The sequence below is a fragment of the Tyto alba genome, unplaced genomic scaffold (assembly GCF_018691265.1).
Source record: "Tyto alba isolate M040663 unplaced genomic scaffold, T.alba_DEE_v4.0 Super-Scaffold_48, whole genome shotgun sequence".
Lineage (NCBI taxonomy): Eukaryota > Metazoa > Chordata > Aves > Strigiformes > Tytonidae > Tyto > Tyto alba.
In genome coordinates, this window is record NW_024881324.1 from 9041472 (window position 1) to 9063224 (window position 21753).

General features: G+C 43.3%; 1 protein-coding gene across 13 annotated transcripts in view; it reads right to left on the bottom strand.

Annotated features, from left to right (window-relative positions):
• ATXN1 (ataxin 1) overlaps nucleotides 1-21753 on the bottom strand; it is a 246212-nt gene that overhangs the window by 64881 nt on the left and 159578 nt on the right. For 12 of the 13 annotated variants that reach the window (XM_042806661.1, XM_042806658.1, XM_042806657.1 and 9 more), the window contains one exon: nucleotides 20272-20395. The gene's annotated coding sequence lies outside the window, so the exon portion shown is untranslated. Of the gene's footprint in view, nucleotides 1-12439; nucleotides 12637-20271; nucleotides 20396-21753 lie in introns of those variants that run through there. The other variant, XM_032987773.2, reaches the window with a different exon arrangement.

The following is a 21753-nucleotide window of genomic DNA, read 5'->3' on the forward strand; positions in this document are numbered from 1 at the left end:
AGCATAAAATTAACTTGACACATTTATTTAACTTTTTACAGCATTATTATTATTTAAAATTCATGACAGCATTGTGCCCAGAGGCCCCAGTCAGGATCAGGATCCCACTGTGCTCGGCATCCCACTGTGTGTGCATCAATGTCCTCCCAGTATAATTTCGAGGCAAAGGCCCCATCCCTGCAAACTGCTACGCAAGTGGTTGCCCCAAAGACTGGGAGCGAGGCCATGGAAATTAAAAGCACTTTCCTCTTGCTCAAGTGAAGTAGGTGCATTAAGCCACCACATCCTACCATGTACTGGCAGCCCACACTAAGAAGGTTCCTATTTTGGAAGAAAGTGACAGTTGAGTCACTTTTGTTTTTACCATTAAACACATAGACACAAACATCCCCTCCTATCTACTGCTGCCTCGTCTTGCTTCTATCTTATAAACAGGACCATCATCCAGTCAATGCAAAAATGACATGTGGAGTGAAAGGCCCCAGAAAAGAGAGAAAATAGATGTCAATAACTGAATTGGGGAATTGTCACCTTTTATTTTAGATGCACAATGTGTAACAAGGACATTTATCTTTGCAGTGAACTTTGAAGGATATTTGCCCGAGAAAAGGAGCTGGCTGTTCCACCTGCCTTCATTTCTGGACATACAAACACCAACCCTGAAAGGTCACCATTTGGACGATCACAACCACTCATCGTCCTTGAATAAGGTGGCCTTTTTATTTATATCCAAGTACACTTAACCTCATTAAACAATTGTACTGGTCAGACAGTATTACCAGTATTATCATATTAATCAATGTGCTATCATTATTTTAACTGAAATGGATTCAAATATTTTACAATATTTAATCAGAATTAAGGAAAACAGGAGCTTTTCTGAGTTAGGGCCTTAAAATTCAACTCTTCAGAGTACTGGCTGTACTGATATGAGGTATGCAAAAGAGTGAAGAAGGAACTGCTGAGAAAGTTAATGGTGTCTCCAGGAGTCATTAGAAGACCATCAGAATTAGGAGATTATTAAGACTAGAAGACCATCTCTTCCTCTGGCTCTTTGATGGCGTTTTAGAAATGAGCCATCCATGCCATATGCTCTTTGTATTTGCTGGGGCTAAAGGGCACCACACAAAAATCAGTGTAGTCTAACTTCCAATAAGCTTCAGAGGCTCCTCAGCTCGGGGGCAGGGGAGATGTTAGCAACACGCTCCACTCCCCGATCTTCCTCACACCCCAAGAAGAGAAGAGATTAGCCCATGCAAGCAGAGAAAAAATGGAAACACTGGAAAAATACTCACTTGAGTGGGCTGTCCAAACCACCTCATTTCAGCACAGCATTTCAGGAGGGGTGAAGGGTGGCAAACTCACCTTTAAGGCTGCTCCTCCACAGCAAACTTGTCTCTCTGTGCCCAAACACCACAAAGAAGCTGGAGCAGATTTAAACCCCAAATGCATACACTGGTGTAGTAGGTGGAGTAAGGACTCTTCCAGAACTGCAGGTTTTTATTTCTAAATGTAACTTTGGTTATTGTGTCTTCTGCTATCCTACAGTCTTTTGCTTTTCTTTCTCCTGCAATTCACTAGAGCTGTTTCAAGGTTCCATTAAATATGTCAAGCCTTTTACACGCAACTGCAACCTTGCAGCACAAAGCAAAACTGAGGCAGATGAAAGAAAAAGAAACCATCATTTAGCCACACACAAATTCTGTATATTTTGCATATCACTCCTAACACGGACCGGCAGCCCACACCTAAAAGACTTCTGTTTGGGAAGAAAGTGACATTTGAGTCACTTTTGTTTTTATCATTAGATATGAAGACATCAAACATCACCTCCTGCCTAATGCCTCCTTTCTTGCTTCTATCTTACAAACAAGGCACATGTTTCTGTGGTCCTTTAGAGAAGTGCCTGCTTGACTCAGCACTGTGACATCTTTTGGTGCGTGCAGATCGTCCCATAACTGATGGAGTGTGTAAGATCCCACCTGTGGCTCTGCTGAGCTGACATCCTGGCAGGATGCGATACCGCTCTGGTCTTGAATACCAGAAAGGTACGTAAGGAACAGATCTGTGAAATGCTGCTTCTGCTGCCAGCAAAAAGCACTGGCTTTGCTTGCTGCTACCCATCCCCCTTTCACACTACCATTTTCTGCTGAAGAAGAGGCACCTGAACTCTTGATGGCTTTTGCCCTGCGGGCCACGCTTTGCCCATGCTAGCCCCGTGAGTGAGACACCTTTGGTTAGATTAAACAGTGCAATGAACTTCTTGGAAGGGGGAATTTAGTCCTTTTAACATTTTACTCCTTCTAATGGTTGGCTCCATTCTTTTTAAATCCCCAGATAACAACAACATCCATCCTTTCACAACAGGCCTTTATCAGGTTTTGGGGGGGGTGGGAAAAAAAAAAAAAAAAATCAAACTAACCTGCTTACTTCAAAGTCATGCTCTCATAATTTTAGCTGGCACATCATGAGCAAAATGGTCTAGAACTAACCTCAAACAGTCATCTGCAGAAAAACAACATATTTTCCCATGTCATCACCACTATAGCACATACTAACCACAACTATTCAGCCTGTCAATTTTCAGTTTGTATTATGATAACTTTACCTAAAAGCATTTCGTGGTTCAAAAACAGCAAGTGCAATGCCAAGGAAACATTTGCTGAGCTGACGAGCATGGCAGCGCTGGTGTGAGGAATATGCTTTCTGCAAAATGGGAAGCAGAGTAAAAAGAGATTTCACTGGGGACAACGGACTTCTCGGAAATTCCCCAAAACAGTGCTTCAGGTTGCCTTAATCCCACAGTCTAATTGCAGTAGGTTGTGAAGGAGGCTTAATTTGGTCCTCGGGTGGTGAATTTTCTACAAAACACCTCCAAGAACTGTGATGAATGAGAAAAGGAACCCATGAGTCTTTTTTACTTGCATTAGCATCTCCATTTCCATACACAGGAAGGTTTTTCACGACCACTGAGCATTTAAGAGAGGTAAAAAAGTAGAGATTCATGGGAGTCTGGACAGGGAACTATGTGAAAGGCACAAAAGCAATGCATTTTAGAAGGAGGTTAGTAAATACACTTTTAGCCATGCAGTCCCCATGATTCACAAGGAACCAAGCATTATAGAGTCTTCAGTTACTTTCCTCATTTTAAGGAGGATAAAGGCAAACCCCTCATTAACGAAGCACTGTGGTTCAAATTCTATACTAAAAACCTCTCAACTTTGACAAACATATGCCCACACTCAGGCTTCAAAAATATTCTCATGCTACAACGCTGCCTGTGTCCTCACTGCAAAAGCAAACGAGAAGTCACTGCATCACCTCCCCGTGATTTGTGGTAAGGAGAAGATGGTCGTGACTGCAAGAACTTTAGCTGGATGCTTAGGTAGGGACAGCAAACCAAGGAGGAAAAAAAAAAAAACAAACAAACACCTAAACCAAATGAAAACAAACAAACCTTGAGAAACCTATGAAAACACTCTGCAACCTACGGTATTCCTCTCTTCTTTGTACTGATTTGCCCAAAGTTGGGCCACAGCAGCCCCATGCATGTTTCCACAATAAATTAATTGGTAGCTTTGCTTTTGTGGGCTGCAAGAGCAGTCTGAGCCACTTTGCTTTGACCTCCCTGCCCCTTCTCCTCAGCAGTACTGTGACTTCCTAAGGTGCAGTTTAGACACACCAAGGCAGCTTTACTCCTGGGGAGTGAATAGGAATGCATTTCCCCTTCTTGATTTTGGTGGGAGACACACTGAAGGTGATGAGCTCCCCCTGAGGACAGCTGATTTCAATACTGGATGAACTCTAAATAAAGTCTCCTTCAAAGGGCTGCTTTTTGTGCTCCTATGTGTCCTCTCTGGACAGATCTTCTGCCTAGGATGAAGAAGGGTAAGAAAGGCACAAAGATGGGGAAAAAGGGGTAGGAGCTCCGCAGCTGAGCTTGCATTTATTTCAAAAGTGAGCGGTTACCTGACTGTGGTGCCCCACACCCAAGTCTTACAGTCTGAGACACAAGTTTGAGCAGATCTTCCATGATCTCAGGGTGAGTCTGAGATAGACGGCATCCAGCGCTCACAAAATACACAGCTGTGTTCCTCCATTGCTCTGACAGCGATTTATGTCAATGAGTGTACTGCTGCTAATACGCAGAGCTCCCACTCCAGATGCCAAAGCCATGCTCTGCACAAAGCCGGGACTGTGTGGTGCCCAGGCACAGCTTGCTATTAGCTGTATTTTCCCCCCATCTCGTGGAAGCTTTAAGGGAGCCACTAGGAGAAAAGCAGTAGCATTGCAAGTTGTGTCCAACCACTCAATAAACTAACCTCATTTTTTTTACACAAGTATTGCAACTCAGCAATTCTACTATGGGATCCCAGAAAGCACGAGACTTTCCTAATTTAGCAAGAACAACTGCATACTATGTCAACTACTGAAAATCTCAGTGTACAGCAGAAAAATGTTTTGAGTCAACAGACGGAAAAGCAAGGCTGCTGGATTTTTGTTTGATTTTACAGCATGTTTGATGTTTTCAAGATGAGACTTAAGGAGATGTAGTATCAGATTTGAAATCTTACTTCTCTGTTGAATCTTTCATTATTTTCAGACTGTGCAATATGCTTTAGCTTGATTTTATTTTTTTTAAATATAAAAAACATGTTTCACAGCTGAGGCTTTATCATGTTCACAGTACTTAAACATGTACCTAACTTTAAATCAGTGAAGCCGATTGAAATCAAAGGGATAAGGGGATGTTAAAAAGGTAAGTGTGCCCTGAAGTGTTGTGCTGAACAGGAATTAGACTTAAGTATGTGATTAGGTGTCTCTAAAATCAGGCTTCCTTGTCTAATAATAAGCACAGATCACAATATACCTCACGTATCAAAGGGTAGCAAAAGGTACATGTCTTGAGGAGAAAGACTGAGCAGAAAAGAACTGGAAGCCTCTGGGCATAAGATGTGATCATTTTATTAGAAAGAAGATTAATACATAGAGGCCAGGGATAAAGTTGAAACTCAAAAGGAATGAGTCAGGGAAGTTGTTCCAGATGGCAGAGCCATGTGGGATGTGACTCCACCATCTACTGTGGAAATAAAAAGGAAGAAATGAAAAGTTAGTGTTGAGAGAGCACATAGGACTGACAGGAAAACAAGAAAGAACTGAGAGCAGAAGAAGGAAATTAAAGGCAGAGTGATGAAATGAGACCTTCAGAAATTCTGAAGTGCAGCAACACCACTTCAATCAGCCAGTACAAAAAAGACTCAGTCACTCTGCTTCAGATAAACCTAAGCATCTCAAAGTTTCAGTGCCTGTCCAAAGCACATTCCCTCTTCTTTAGGGTTTGACATACCATGTAGACAGCTTCTCAGGAGCATCTCCCAAAATGTAGTGAAGGGACAGATGATTTGCAGTATCCCACTGTTGCTGCTTCCATCCCTGCTGTATCCAACATCATAAATGAGTAAAACAAGAGTTATGTCAGATTGTGTCTTGGGCAACTTGAGACTAAGGGGAAATTTTAAAAAGTGAAAAATAGGCTGAATATGATATAAGACTTATTAACAACTCCTTAAGGGAAGTGGAGGAAGCCACAAGGTCTGGGCACTGGGAACTTAATAGGGCAAAACACTTAAAAATGCATTGTAGGGAACTGTCCTGTCTTGTCAGGAAAATGGACATGGCATGATCTACATAGATAGGTCTTCTGCACCTCATACTTCAGTGCAAACAGGAGGTACATGAAAATGAAACAAAAAGAATGATAAAGGACAAGCTAGTAGACAAAGATCTGAAATTATTCTAGTCAAATTCCCTTTGATCCAAAGATGGGATTTTCATCCAGAACTTGGCAGTGATCTTCCTGGACTAGTTAGTTCACTCCCTGCACAACAGCCCAGGCTATCATCCACAAAATGACTGCAAAGGCAGGCTGATTTGGGAGCCAAGGCACACTCTCTGAAACATCCGTTCTCCTCCATGCACACATACAGAGGCACATTATGAGCTCTTTGGTTTGGAGAGTGGTTTTTTTTTTGTTTTTTTTTTTTTTTTACCATTTATGTATTCAAATGCCTAGCCAAAATGGGCTTTGACTGAGGCCTACAAACCTAATGCCATAATAGTAGTAATAACAAGTTTGATATGAAAGATCCTTATTAAAACTGCAGAGAAGTACACATCACACATATAAATAAGCCCTGAAAAATAATTTCAGAGACATGTCTGACCTTGACTTTTTGTACTGAAGGCCTAACTTAAAGTCTATGAAGTCAATAAAAAGACTTGGATACTTCAAAGCTGACTTCAGGCTACAGTATTTTTCCATGACTGATGCTCTCCAATCATGTTCCTTCCTGGTCATGGCTTCTCCATTTCAGAGCAACTGAAATTCAAACCTACCTAAACTGACCTGAAGATAGTTCAAGAGTCTTGGTGTTCAAATAATTATCTTTGCAGAAGCCACAGACCCTATGGTCAGCTGGCTACTTCTTTACCTGTCCCTTCTTCCCAGTGAAAGGATGTTTACATAAATATTCCTTTTTTAAAAAAAAATTAAATTTGCAAATCTCTTCTCTCTTGCAAAGTATAAACTTGTTCTTCCCAGATACAAGATTAATCTGATTGCTTTAAACTATCTTGGCTTTATCTGGGTACATTAATGAGACATCTAGCTGCTACAGCCATGTACATCAGCACACCAGACACAAAGTAGTGCTAAAAACCAGGCTGCAATTCTTGCATATCTTTCACGCTTATTCTTTCAGCCTTGAGGATGTTTTCTTGGTTAGACAACTTTAAATCTATCTATTGTATATACAGTACTATTTGAAAAGAGCACTCAAGTGTACAAGATAAACATGTGCCCCCATTGTGTTACTAAACAGAAGATAATAAATTTGCAACCCTGTGATTATTACTACTACCGGGTAGTTGCCTTCCATGTACAGAGCAATACAACACCAGAGAGCTGCGCCAAGTAAGTGAGAGGCCCTGTACAGAGAAAGACCAGGGCTCTGGAGGCACAGAGCTGTGCAAGGGAGAAATTCAGCAGTCACTGGAAACAGGATCTGCCAGAAATTAAATGTGTATAATAAGGGCAAAGAGAGAATTTCTTCATGAGAATGGGAAGGCTCTTCCACTTGGGATACAACAGTTACAGGGAAAGAAGGCAGCTCTAAATTTGCATTTACCGCAGAAGTAAAACGTGAGCAGCGTGGAGGGGAAGGAGCAGAAGAGCTTTACCAATGGTGTCAGGAAAGATTCAGAGCTGCTTGGGGCAGAGGAAGCCAGCTCTGCACAGAAGAGGAGTGAAAGCATCCCAGGAACATGAGGAAGGCATGTTCAGAGCAGCCAGAAACAAAACCACCACCAGGATTTCAAACGGCAAATTCAGTCAGAGCCCTTCTAGTAACACATCCCATTCTACCGAAGAACAGAGGGAACAGGACTCGTGCTCCGTGTCTCCACCATCCCTCCATGTTCACCTGTCTCTGCACCACCTTCCCTCTGGCATCCCCCAACAGCCCAGCCTTGCTCCACATCCTCCCATGCCAGCCTGGCGCCTGGGCAGGGGCTGCCTCAGCCCGCTGGGGCTTGCTGACAGCCTCTGCCAAAGAAAGTTAGCAGGGGCAGAGCTCGGCTGCCTCTTCCCCCTTGGTGCCAGCACTAACTCATGCTCCTCACATCCCCTGTCTGCTGAGTTTAGCAACAGCGACAAAAATTTGTCGGGATGTCATTGTCTTCAAGACTTCTACTTACTGCTGGATTTGGTGGGAATTAGCCAAGACACTCAGCGTCATGGGGGTGGGGGGGAATGGGGATGGACAAGCAGACAGACATCATCCACCACATACACCTCACTTCCTTGGAATCCAGGCTAAAAACACCCAGGCTCTGGAGCAGAAATACTCATAAAAACATTTCAGAATGCTTTACCAAGGAGTCATATCAGTATCATTATCTCCATTTTATGGCTGCAGCACTGACTGGTCACAACATGCCTCAAGTCACCCATCAGACAGCTTCTCCCTCTGGCTCTGCCACTACGTCTCCTGACTGCAAGCCAGTGCCCTACCAGTGGACTCACCCCAAACCGCAGGCTGCACAAGAGGAAAGGGCTGCAGGAGTTACCACGTGAATATCTAAACACCGACTAGTCTCTTTGCAAACAGGACAGAAAGGGAAGAATTTCAAAGGTACAGTAGAAACCAAGAAATGCAATTCTCCTTCCAAAAGGCAACACCACCTCTACCAGGTTCAGTGCACTAGGCACTGCAGATGCATTTCACAAAAAGGCAGCACAGGACAAGACTGACTGCAACCAGCATACACCACAGTGGCGACTGCTTAAAATAAGAAACAAGCCAGAACCAAAACAGAAATGCAAAAAAGTCTGACCAAGGGAGAAGATGGGATCTGAACTCCAGCATTCTGATCAGGCATCTTCTCAGACTCCCGGGGGGAACCACTCTAAGGAGCCCATAATGTTTCCACTGCGCTTCAAATCTAGCCATGCTTAGTGCTATTCAGCCAAACCTTACCAAGGCTAAATTTTTACCACATTCCTTTGTTCCCTTTACATGTGAAAGGATAAAGTAATTGGGAATCGGTCAGGAACCATTTAAATGATTCCTAATTTATTAAAACAAAGAAATTTCCCTTATCTTATCCCTTAGGTTTCAAATTTTGCATATCAGAATTACTTCTTACCAAGGGAAGATGGTTCCTATCATAATAAGTTTAATCAAAAAAACCTGGAAAATAAGACAACAGGAATTACCGAATTTACTTTTTAATGCAAGAAATGGTATGAAAGAGCATCATGAATTACCATTTGATTTCTCTAACTACGTATCCTCCTCTGTATTTCCTCCCTTCTTACTGTTTGCAGGTAAAGATCAAGGATGCAATTTCTCCCCTGCTCCACCATAAAACAGAAGGCGAGTAATGAGCGCAGCAAGACTTGACCTCTGCCACCAGTCTTCTGCCTGCTGTCAGCCTGTTTGACATCAGCGGGGTAGAAATGCCTCAGACTGGATACCACAAGCTCTCCCACACTGCTGCTATTACCAGTCTTAAGACTGATGGTCCACACAGATAATTACATTTGTAGTGACAAACACTGCCTCACATCAAAGTTTCTGCAGTGTTTGTTTTGAGCTGCTGCATAGTTACTGTTACAAGTTATTAATGCAATGCATATTAATGCAATGTCAAAAAAAAAAGTACCATGTGGTAATGTCAGGCCACAGCATTGCCGTCATTTTGTGACTTCCTTCATCAAGGTATCAAATTCTCCTTCCTGGTACACCTTTGAACTACATTAAAATAAATCAAGTGAAAGGACGCTATCAGAAATGTATGAATTTCAAGAATGCAGTGGTTTGATACATAGGAATTGTTCCCCAAACAACAGTTCCTCTCACTCTGCTCCAAGCATGACCATACCACCCGCTCTGATCAGGCAGGTAGGCTGAATGGGAGACACGTGTAGCATCTTCAAGGGTCAAATACTGTTTACATAAGGCACTGGTCTAAGAGCCATGAGAAAGCCTCCTACAGTCTCCGTTCCAGTAAAACAGTTTACAGACAAACAATGATCAATCTGCAACTCCTCATCCCCCACACCATCTTCGCCAAAACAAAAATGGAAAGACAAAAAAAAAAAAAAAACAACACAGAACCAAAAAGAGATGCTTCAATATGACAAATCTTTTCTATACCAAATCACTTGGGTGTTCCAGCATAATACAGGCATAGAGACTGAACTCATGTGAGTGCAAGTTCAGTTTCAGCTACACTGGTACCATACCAGCTTTGCGCAACCACAGTTTGCTTTGCTCTTTGTGATAATTTGAAGTCCTGGAGGAACATTTAAAAATAAATGCCTTCATTGAGTTTAAATGAATTTTGCCATAAGCCTTAAAATACTGACCGTAACTCAATTAAGGACCATGTATCCTGCTTTGATTTGCTTTCCTGAAGAAGCAATCACAACTGCTTTCCACGTCACCTTTAGCACTGGTCTCATCAGACAACAGGCTTTGTGTTGGCATGGTTGTTTCCCTCTTCAATCACGGATGAACACCATTCCTGACTGCTTCGAGGCTCCAGCCCTGAAATGCTAGACGTAGCCTTAAGAGTGTGCACAAGTCAACAGGCAGGCTCAGGGCTCAAGTTTGTAACAGAAATAACAGTTCCTACAGGCCTATGGGGGCCGTGGGGTGCAAATGCTGGGATTTGTCCCCCGCCACGAGCGGTTCACCACTATTCCATCTGCAGCTCTCCACTTTCAATCCCAATGCAGTCATTTCAGTCAACAAAGATCTTCCCCCTCTTTCAAACCATTTTTATGCACTTAATGGATGCAGATCTGGGAGCAAACTGGAAACTGCCAGTCCCCATCTGACCAAGGAGCAACACCAAAGCTTCAATTCTGATTGAGCTGTCCTGTTAAGGTGTTCCTTGCAGGATCTTATTAGGCAGCTCGAGTGAAACCAGTAACTAATAGATATGATTCAAAACTGGTAAAATACCTGCATTACTGTGAAAAATTATCTACATATTGTTTTCCTGTGTAGTTTATACAAAACCGAAAATGCAAAGTACAGCTCAGTCTGAATCTAGCTTGTCTTATACATGCTCTGGGAGTGCAGAGCCAGGAAACATCCCTTTGCAAGAACAAAACACATCCTTCTAGTACTAGACACACTGAGCCAGTGTTTACACACTGATCTGCTAATAAGCAGACCCGGGAATTCCAGAACACGAGATTTATATTTATTACTATTTTACATTACCACAGAATGTGTCAAGTTTGGGCACTTTAAATTATGAGGGCTGCTATTGCACGTTCCCTTATCAGTCTTTCACACAGCTGCGTTACTGAAGCATCCCGATAAGAATGTCTAAAATGTCTGCTATGTTTTAAAACAGCAAACTCTTCAGTTCTGACCCAGCCATTTCAGTCAACAAAGCTCCTTCTACTCTTTCAAAACACTTTCTACTCACTTAATGGTTGCGATCATACCGACTGTCTTGGAAACTGCTACTCCCCAAAATAATACAGCACAGCTATTTATTCATGGTAGTGGCTTGACGTGGTATTTTGAGGACTACCATTTCGCAATATGGAATGAAACATGGACATCCATCTTTTGACAAGAGATCTAACTCTCACACTTCAGGCTTCGTACACAGAACATTAACGCACCTTTTAAATGAAGAAAATCAGGAAACTGTGCAACTAAAACAAACAACTTGCCAAAACCAGCATACGTTTTTGCACTTGCTTTTACATTCCCAGGCTCACTAAGATCAATGTATATATAGATAGGCATGTGTGTATGTGTGTATACATATGCATTCATTCTCAACTGCATTTCTCAGGAAGGTGCCAGTCAGAGGAAGAACAGTCAGGAGTGTAAAAAGCCATTTCTACTATAATGAGCAAAAATAGTTTTAGTTGTCATTTTGGGGTTGTCGGGTTTTTTTTTATTGTTTCTTCTAAAACTTGTCTTCTGTAAGCTCAGTCAATGTCTTTGAAACAATATTTGATAGCAAACTTATCCATATTGCAACAGCTACAGCTGGAATTGAATGTTACAACACCAAATTATGAAAGTCACCTATCCCTGCACTCATTTAATTCTGCAAGAATCCCACTTGGGAAGGAAGAAGGGAGAGGTAGAGTAGGGAATGCACAGCTAATTAGTGAGGTTTCACAATCTAATTCAACCTGCCAACCCGTTTTTCTGCCAGTCCTGCACACGTAAATAGGATGAAATGCAGAAAGTCCAAGTTCTGTACACCTTTACTCCTCAGTCTCACCATCCCTGATAGTCTGCCTGGGTACTTCTGTCCCCGCACACCCCCCCCCCCCCCTTCCCTTGAAGCTCCAGACTACCAACTCCAGAACCAGGTTGCTGCATTCCCACGCAACAAAACAAACAGGACAGAAGACACTTAGCAGTGTGTGTTTTTCTGAGAGCAAGGAGGCTACGGAGCAGTCAGTTGCTCAAGACTGTCCCTAAAGTTTAGTATCTTTACCACAGTCCCAGCAAACCACCCAAGGCTAAGTGATTCTTGACAGCACATATAATAAAACTCCAGGAAATACCTGTGCTGCACAGCCACACGACAGAGACTTGTGGGCTGGTTCTGAGCGGGCTCAGACATTTACAGGGTAGACTGCAGGGCAAGGCTGTACAGACACACTTGTTTGACTCTCACCAGTGTCAGGCAGCACCCTGCTCAGTCTAATTAGCATAATCAGAGAAGATGTAAGGGGAGAAGCAGGGCTAATTAGCCTGAGCAAAGCACCTTGTCAGCTTGGGAATCTCTGCACGGGGCTCGGATGCACAAATAGATGTACCCATCGTGACTGAGCCTTTCTTACTCCCTGCAGTCAGCAGGTATTTCATTATGCCCAAGAAATACTTACTGCTGAAGCAATGTGTCTTGTCATCTGAGAGCCGAGTGGGGCGATTCCTCGGTTCTTAAAGCTGCTTTTTTGAAGTGAAGAACTGCAGGGGTCTTACAGATCCATGTATGATGCTTTCTCCCATTGCATGTGCTTAGGCAGATAACTCAACAGTCTTCCTTTGCATAATCCTTTTTGAAAGAGGAGGATCCTATTATGTTTGTCAGGTATTTGTTTTTTGTATTTCCTTGTATAGCATTCTAGGTAGTTGAAAAGAAGGAAAGGAAGAACACAGTGCTAACAATAGTTTCACTACTTCACTGTACCTTCCCCATCTCAAAATATTCTCCAGATGGAAAGAGTTTATTTGTAAGCAGGCAAGCAGAAGGCTGACTGAAGAAAAGTGATAATTACATTAGAATAATAATAAGAAGAAAACCTGGAGCTAATGAAGACTGCCTGCTTCATTTAGTTTAAGAAGAGACTTCACCCTCTAATGAAGACATATAAAGCTCTGAAGCTCACTCACCCTTTCTATGAATGTCATCAGGAGCAGAAGGACTGCTCACTAGGCCAAACCCCTTCAGTTGAACTGGTTTGACTGGTCAACGATAACAAGAAGGAAGTGCTTGTTCTTATATCTCCTTGATCACTCTGCAGGCTATCCCTCAGGTTGAATAAAGATAGTCATATAAGCATTTTAATGGATCTAGTAAAAGTTAAAAAGAATCCTGATAATTCTCAGTGTGGAACTAACAGACATGTCTTAACTCAGAAAAGAGTTACGAGGACCTTCCTGCCTCAAACAGCAGCATGACACAGACTGAACGACAAAGAGACATTATTTTGCTTTTTTTTCCCCATAAGAAGCTGATTCTTTAGCGAAGTCACTTGCAGTGCATGGTTTTACAAGAAAACAAACAAACAACATGCCTTTCCAAAAACGTAAAATAGACCCAAAACACTTTAACTGTGAACATGAAAAGTGTTAGCTCCTCCAGTGCTCTTTCTGTTGCTCCACCCCAAGTGTCAAACACACTTTTATTTCACCAGAGGTTCATGTTACCTGAGGTTTCTTTTTGTCAACTATTTGCATCAGAAATGCTAAATCAAGCTGTTGAGAACAGAGGTTTTATCTGCCAGAGAGACAGGCTCCTGACAGCTGAAGGCTTAAAGCACAATTTGCCTGCTGCCTCCATTGCGAACACTTCTCCGTTGCAAGGAATCTCCGTAGCTCTGGTCACAAACATCCATCAGGAAAGCCAAACCACATTTTGCCCAGCTTCTTTCAACTGCCATGACTTTTGTAATGCTTTAGAGGATTCACTGCAATCCAAACATTGTAAGGAAGACAAAGGGAATTTATAAATCAGCACCCCACTTCTGACTGGCACAGAAACCCATGAATAACCTTTCTCTCCTCATCTAATGCAACCCTCACTTCCCAAAACACATTTTTTCTATTACTAGTGCAATAACTTGGTAATAACTTGCACTAATGCAAGAAACTTGATTTGCTACAGTGGGGATGGTTTTTTCTATTATTTAAAGAGCTGCCAGGAAAACTCATTAGAAATAAATAAAAACTATAGTATCACAGATTTCCTCAGCCTGCTTCTAGTTCTTACACCTCATCAGGGAAAGAAACTAAGAACAATTCTGGCAACTTGCTGCTTTATCTTCTTCCTCTTGACCTTTGTGCCATCAGGTGCCTCTGAACACATTCATCAGTGTCTGCAGCTGGATACACCAATGCTAATTAACAACCAGAAACATAGAACTCACTGAGAAGGAACACTGATAGCATCAATACTGCCCGTTTGTCTAAGAGTATTTAATATTCCTTTCCAACATAAGCATCCAGGGTCAACATGCCTGGCAGGCTGCAAACAAACCTGGAGTAAATATGAATGAACAAGTTGCTCAGAATAGTGTTCTGCTACAAAGGGCTTGTGATCCCTTTTAACTAACATACCAGTAGCAGCAGCCTTTCCTTTTGAATGCACACTCCAAACAGAATACGGAAAAAACCCTCCCCTCTAGGAGAGCTTAATTTACATTCTCTTCCTGCTGCTGCTGCCACCAATGTTATCATCTTTGAGAGAAGCATTGTCAGGCTACTAGATACTGTTAGGGTCACTGTGGGTGCAGCAAACCAGCTCACCAGTGATGCTCACTGCATCACTGTTGTGCAGCAGCACAACAAAGCAGCAGTGAAACGGGGGAGAGGCAGAAGAGCAGCAGAAGAAATATTCTCACAGGAATGGGACACCTGTGTTTTGGTCAGCTTCACCCCAGACACAATTTGCAAATACTGGAGCAGCTTTCATGCCATGCTATCAACCTGGGAAGACTGGGCTTGGCTCCCAATGGTTCTCCGTTTCACTGGAAGTCTCTTGGACCGAAGAGTACTGCAATCAAGGACCTGAAGTTTCTCCAGGCGACACCAACAAGTTAAAAATAAGAGCAACCATAAGCTACACTGTTGAACTACAGGAGATGCTTTGCTCTCATGGACCACACAGCAGTCACCCTGGTACTGTAAGCATTAACAAACGCATTCACCTGCTTTCCTTGCTGCCTTTACTCGCTCCAATGCACTAGTGCTGCCTGGACTCCTCTAACGCCAAATCATGAAACAAAGCTGACAGCGAAAAGCTGGGGCAGCAGTTAAAGTGACTGCCAAAGAGAAATCTGTTTGCTCAGGCAAAAGCTGTTCTCAGTCCAAACATGGGAGTCATAATCTTACAGCCATTTGCTTGGAAGACAATGAAGGGAAGGCAGAACAGACTGGGAAACTACAGCTTGCTGCAGTAAGAGAAGAGAACAATCTTTGTGCCCAGATTTCTTTGCTCTGCAGGGTAAGTTTTACAAAGCTGACAACCGGTAGAAACATGTAGTGGCCCCAGGCATCATGCCTGCCTATCAAAGACTTGGATTTTAGCCCTGGAGAAATTACAACTTCTCAGTTCTCTGGAAGCTATATCGGCTGAGAAGAAAGCAAGAGAGTAATGAATGACCTAACTAAAAATTATTTTAATACACAGATTGCATACTGTAGGCCATAAACTTAGGGGTGTGGGGAGAACTGTGGTAAGACGGGGAGGAGGAAGACATCTTGTATTTGACAGGAACAGCGTAGCCACAGATTACAAAATGCAAGCAACCAGGGCTGCTACAGCAGCAAAGTCATCTATTGGAGTGGTAGGAGCTGGGCTGGCACACTGAATGGAAAGTATGGATCCAGCAGATAAACCCTGGAGACAAAGGAGGAGGAAGCTCAGCACTCCAGGCTGGAAAAGACAGTGGGGAAAAGACACGTTAGCAAGTTGTGAGTTGAGGAGCCAGCCAGCAGGAATGTGGAAAAAAGAGAGTTAAATCCAAGGAAGGTGCATAGACATGACTAAAAAGGCATTTGGCCCTGTGGCAGTCCCTGATCACTGGTGGCTTATGGCCTCATTGCTGCACGTCCCTCTGAAGGGCTCGGAGCCACCTCGGCCACCTCTCTGCCGGGTGGCAGGGGCAAGCAGCCACGGCCCAGCTCTCAGGTGCTGTCCACAGGCTCCCACTCACACCCTGACCATAATGGGGGATCCCCCTCTGCCAGAACAGCTCGGTTGCTGCGTGCCACCGAGGCAGGTTTGCTGCCCGCACACTCAGAGGACGGCAGCTTCGGGGCCGGGAGAGGGGGGTGAGCTGACCTGACGTGCAGAAACACCTCCCACCGCCCGCTTCGCCTCTGCACAGGCACAACAGCTCTGCGGCATTTCTGCAACGTCCATTTTAATCCCATGCTCATCAGTTAAAATAAACTGCCAAACCAAAGGCCCAGAGTTATGGTCAGAGACTTTTTTTTGAAGCCCTGCAAGAGATCCATACTGTTTCAGCTTCCTCTCCCAAATGTCAGCCCTGAGCTGTTCTTGTCTGGCCAGCGGAAGCATGTGACATGAAATAAAAGCCAGGAAATAAGACTTTCTGAATAAACATTTATTTGGTGAGAAATATTTCTGATTTTTGGCAGAGAAATGTCAGAAACCTGAAGCCCTATGTATAGCATGCCTACAGAGTGCAATTTCTATTTAAAGGGAAGCTGCAGCTGTCTGTAGCTCTTAATGAAGAATAATGCCTGGGAATAAATTACTGCCATTTCTGAGAGACATTTCTCAAATGACAGTGATTCTTCCCTTTTTCCCCTCTCCCTATAAATACAGAGTGGCATGTACTGGGCAGTTGTTTGGAAGAATGGACACACGCAGTGCACTCTTTTGTCGGCAGCCTGGTAATTTCCGTCGAAAACCATGAAGTGGTTTAGCATACGGATACCAAAGCGATTCAAAAGCAAAGACGTACAGAAACATTAAGGCTGCATGTGTCAAAACTTCCCGTTGCTCTTCCGAGGTGTGCAACGCTCATCGCTGTTTGAACAGCCACGGGGCATCACTTCCAACCGCGCCACAAACCCGGCGTTGAGGCTTAAGGCGAGGGAGGCGGCCGCTCACAGAAAAACTGCTGTAAAAGGCTCTCTAAGGTTCAATTTTCAGCACTTGTGGATGCCTCCTCTCCGAGGGGCTGCCGCGGGCGGAGAAGGTGATGCTCTGGGGAGAGGGTGTGCCTGGGCTGCCGCCAGCCCGGCCTGGCGGCTCAGGAAGCGGCACTGACATCAGCTCCAGGAGCTGTCGCTCCCAGCCCCACCGCAGGTCCAGGTGCCAGGAAAAACAGCCAGTGGCTGGAGGAGGAGTACGGATGAGATAGGACCAGGGTGAAGGGAGTGAGGAGAGGGCCAAGGAGTGGAGAAAGGAGGCGACAGCTTAAAAATGGGATGGGACCGGTGCAGTCCCCGAGACCCTCCCCGGGGTCAGCCCTTACAGCGGCAGGTTCCCACCAGAGGCAGGCACGGAAAGCCTGTCGGAGCGGGGATGTTTACTATCCTGCCATCTGCAGTTTGCCCCAAAGAACAGTTATAGATATGAGATCAACTGAAGACGTTTCAGTTATTGACACATACTGGATTTAGAGATTTATTTTCCATTTCCCATAAACTGTGCCAGAGGTTTTCGCATAAGCGCAAAAAAAAAAAAAAAAAAAAAAAAAAAAAAAAGGTGAAGAAAAGCCTGCGAGTGAGGAACATGAAGAGTTTATTCATTGCTCCTGTCAGAATGTGTTTGTGCTTGTGCGGCTAGCACTCCAAAAAAGCTGCAGCATATGTTTTCAGGATGGAAAAAACCCATCAGGATACCTAAACCCTACCAGAAAATTACAAAAACGTATGCTGGAGGTACCTCCTGTGAGAGCAAAGGAGCCTCTCCTTGCTTTGTGTTTACTCCTCACTAAGTGAAATAATGTTCCTCCTTAACGAATCCTCCTGATATCCCTTTTTCTCTCTTCAAAAGAAGAATATGGACTTGATTTGTACAAGCTCTGCTATTCCAGAAATGTGCTTCATCCGAATGAGGAGAGCAGGAGTAAGCAGGCAAGAAATTCTTACTGTTTAGTAAACAGGCAGTTTCTAGGCGGATACAAGACACTGGTCCCAATTTACTGCCCCCCTCCCTCCTCACACCCCCCTTCTTCTGAAATTTGCCTGGGTGGCAGGAGGAGGCGGCGGAAGGGATGAGAACAGCGACCGCTCGCAATGGGAAAGGTCAGATCGCTTTCCGCACATCTTAACGTGACAACACCCTGCAAATACTCAGGGAAGAGAGAGAAGTATTCTTCAGTAAAATCACTGTATGCCAGCATTTCCTTTCAGCAGAAACACCATCCCTCCTCATCTCTGGTATTCTTGTCTCCCCGGGAGATTAAAGGAAAGAGAGGAGGGGAGAGGAGGAGTCTGGCCAACCTCCTCCTTCTTGCAGCACTGTCCTGCAAGTAGAAGCCAGGTGACAAAATACACTCTCAAGGAACTTCTGAAGAGCTCTCCACCAGCTATGAGCAACTGCCCAAAAGAAACCGGTCCTGTGTGCCAGGGTGAGAGCCGTTCTGAAGAGCACTTTCTTTCCATCTGTACCTGGTGAGAAAAGCACTGCTTTTTCTGCATCAGCCCAGGCCTCAGGACAGTAACTCAGGGTTTTGGCACTGCAGTAGCAGACCACTGCACTGTACTTTAAGTGGGCTCATTTTAAACCATTTAGGACAGGAGCAAATGTAATAATCACACCGACAGCACCTTCAACAGATACTCCATCCGCTGTGAGGGCTGACAATCACCTCCTTCTCTCATGCAGTTTATCTGGCTGACCTGGCACACTACATGCCTTAGAGGACCCAAGAAATGCTCTCCTTGGCATGAGGTGGTGCTGCTGTTGCAATCAGTGGAGGTGATTGCAACATCTTGAACAAACATCTCCTGTTATCCCAACAGCTCTGTATGCTAGGACAGTTTTTTATGATTATGATTATTATTATTATTTAAGGCTGCCCCCCTGGGCTCTAGTATGTCAGTGTGAAAAGTAAGCCCTTGTGGTTTCAAAGAAGTCTTTCAAAGTGTGGGAATAAGGTGATATGGCCATGTCTGCGTGGATACAGAGACAGGGAGTGAGGAGCTCCAGGTCTCAGAGGCCCCTTATTCATCTTAATGAGTTACTAACTTGGCAGCTTAGTGGTACTAGTAACTAACAACTCCAAATGTCAGCACTGTTAACTATTTCACTGTAGATCAAAGCATGTGGGAAAGAGGAGAGATGATGAAGATTTTTCAGTGCCTTCTCTAACATTTATTTTCCAAGCAGGTCTTGGGAAAGCAGCACTGCTTAGACTCTGTCTCAATTTGCTCCCCAAAGCCTAAACCCAAAGAGAAAAGTTGGAGGGCATCCAACTTTCAGGGAGCTAGAAGGCATGCCCAGCAGTCAGAAAATATATACTTACTAAATTGATGATAAGTGCAAAAACTAATTTGCTCCAACTGGAAGAATCTGCAGCTGTTTTATCACTACTAACATCTTGAAGGACAACTGCATACTTTGGACATAAGGATTTAAATACTAACTTACCTAATTTTGAAATTCCCAAGGTTACTTCTTAAGACAAAAATAAGGATTACTCTCAAACTTGGCAGGCTGAGTATTCTTGTTTTCCTCTGTTTGTGAGGATGTTTACATTTCATCTGCGCATTTCCCCATTTCAACCCAGAAAAGCAGTGGGCTTCATGAGAAAAACAATGAACATAAAAATATTTATGCCTTCTCTATAGCCATACCTCATGAAAAGAGTTTCCTTTATTAAATGCCACAGCTGAATCAGGCTCTTGCTTATGTGACTGTGTTTCCCTCTGAAAGGTACGTTACTCCAATTCCCATGAACACAAATCTCTGAGAGGAGCATTTGTATTGAAAATACTCAAATTCATCAAACTGATCAAAGCAATAGGAGTTTGGAATAACAGGCACAAATAACCACACTTGCATTCCTCTAATTTGAAAGTGACCAAATAATTTCAACCATTGTATGAGCATGTATAAAACTCCTGAGTCAGACCTGTAGATCATTGAACTGTTATCCGTAATATTTTTCATTCTTGTTAGGCTACACAGTCACAAGGCCTTCAAATGCAGGCTTAAATACTTAACTAAAGAGCGATAGTAATGTGTTAAATAACTGTAGCAGCCCAAGGAGAAGAAACGCAGCATCTTTACTTAGATATTCTGCACTTGAAGACATTGAAGGAAAGAAAAAAGAGAGAGGGAAAGAAATTCAAGTCTGGCTTTGCAGCCCAACCCAAACACACCTGCCCTTGGTTTCAGCAGAGCAAAAATATGCTCAGTACATCACAGGGACAGGAGCAAACACCACAGAGCAGATACTGCCCCCCCAAAATACACATTTGCAAGTACGTGTTATTGCTGCTAGGAACTCACAACATTCACTATGTTCTTCTTCGTGGAATTCTGGATTATCCTTTAGCATGAAGATTTTTCAGAAACTGCCGGATTGCTCACAGGTCCTCACTGGCTTTCCTCTTTCAAATAAAGTAAGATAGAGCTGTAAAAGAAAAGCAAAACAAAGTAAGAAAGGAAAGCAAGGAATAAAAAGAGGAAAATCCACAGAGCTGTTCAGCAAATGAACAATTGATTCCTACATCTCCTTGAAGCAAATGCATTTTTAATGAGGTCCCTGGATGGAGATTCCAGTACAGAGTGAGTGTACGTCAAACACTGATTTGGACAGAAAGAGTCATTTGCTCTCTACTTATTACCAACAATTAAAACCCAGTTCAGAGTTGCTGAGGCAGATACATAATTAAAATAGTTCTTGGATACTTCTGTTACCATAACAAGAGGAAGAAAAAACTACTTGGGGTTCTTGTTTTGAAAAGTGTCTGCAAACAAAGTGCATGGTGTGCAGAGAGATCCACACAGGAAGATTTTTGTTCTCAATGAACTCCCCCTCTAAGGGGATGCAAACACTTGTCTATTTTTGTGGTTATCCGTAATATTGCAACAGAAGAGTACTGAAACCAAAATACACACAAACTTTCTATTTCTCAGTAGGAAGTATTTTTCTAATCTGAGATTTTTAATATCGAGTGGTTCTTTCATACTTATTTTTTGACCGATTTTCTTTGTGGACCAACGCTGAATTTTTCTGACCTATTGTACAAGGTATCTGACTATTCTCAGCCTTTTTACTGGGGTCTGGGAAAACTGTCATTCTTCATTTTTATGTGAACCCCACACTGAATACTTAAATAGAGTGTTTATTTCCACAGGGCCTGACCTGAACACTTTTTTCCTTCAGCCAGGTTCTCGTGGTCTACTTGTGTTTCCTAAATTCTTAGTTTTACTTTGTGCCATGAACCTTTCCTATCTCCTTGACATAACGCTTCTAAAACATTTCACGTGTAATTTCAGGATTCATGCACATGGATCCCACCCCATCAGTGCTATGGTGGAATCCACATCCCCAAACTGAAAACATGCAGGACAAAAGTCTACACCTGAGACAGTGCGAGATCTCTCTACTTTCAGTGGAGGAAACTAGGCAATCTGGAAAATGATTAATTTGACCTATCTGAAGCATCTCCTTTAGGACAGAATGAATCACTCTCTAGAAAGGTCTGCTTCTCTCCCTCCATAAAGTGAGTCTAGACACTGAGCTCAGATTAGGTGGCTACAGATGAATGCAGATGAATCTTACCCTACGTGAAGGCAGGAAACAAGCCAGACGGACAAGAGCAGTTTGTGGGTGAAGAGCAGGGGGAAGGCAATGCAATGATAACTATTCAAAAAAGATTACAGCCCTGAGACAGTCTGGTTTAGTTGAACATACAAAGCAACAAGAAGAAAACCTTCCAAAACCCAAACCAATATTCACCCAACTGACCCAGCTTTCGTGTAAGA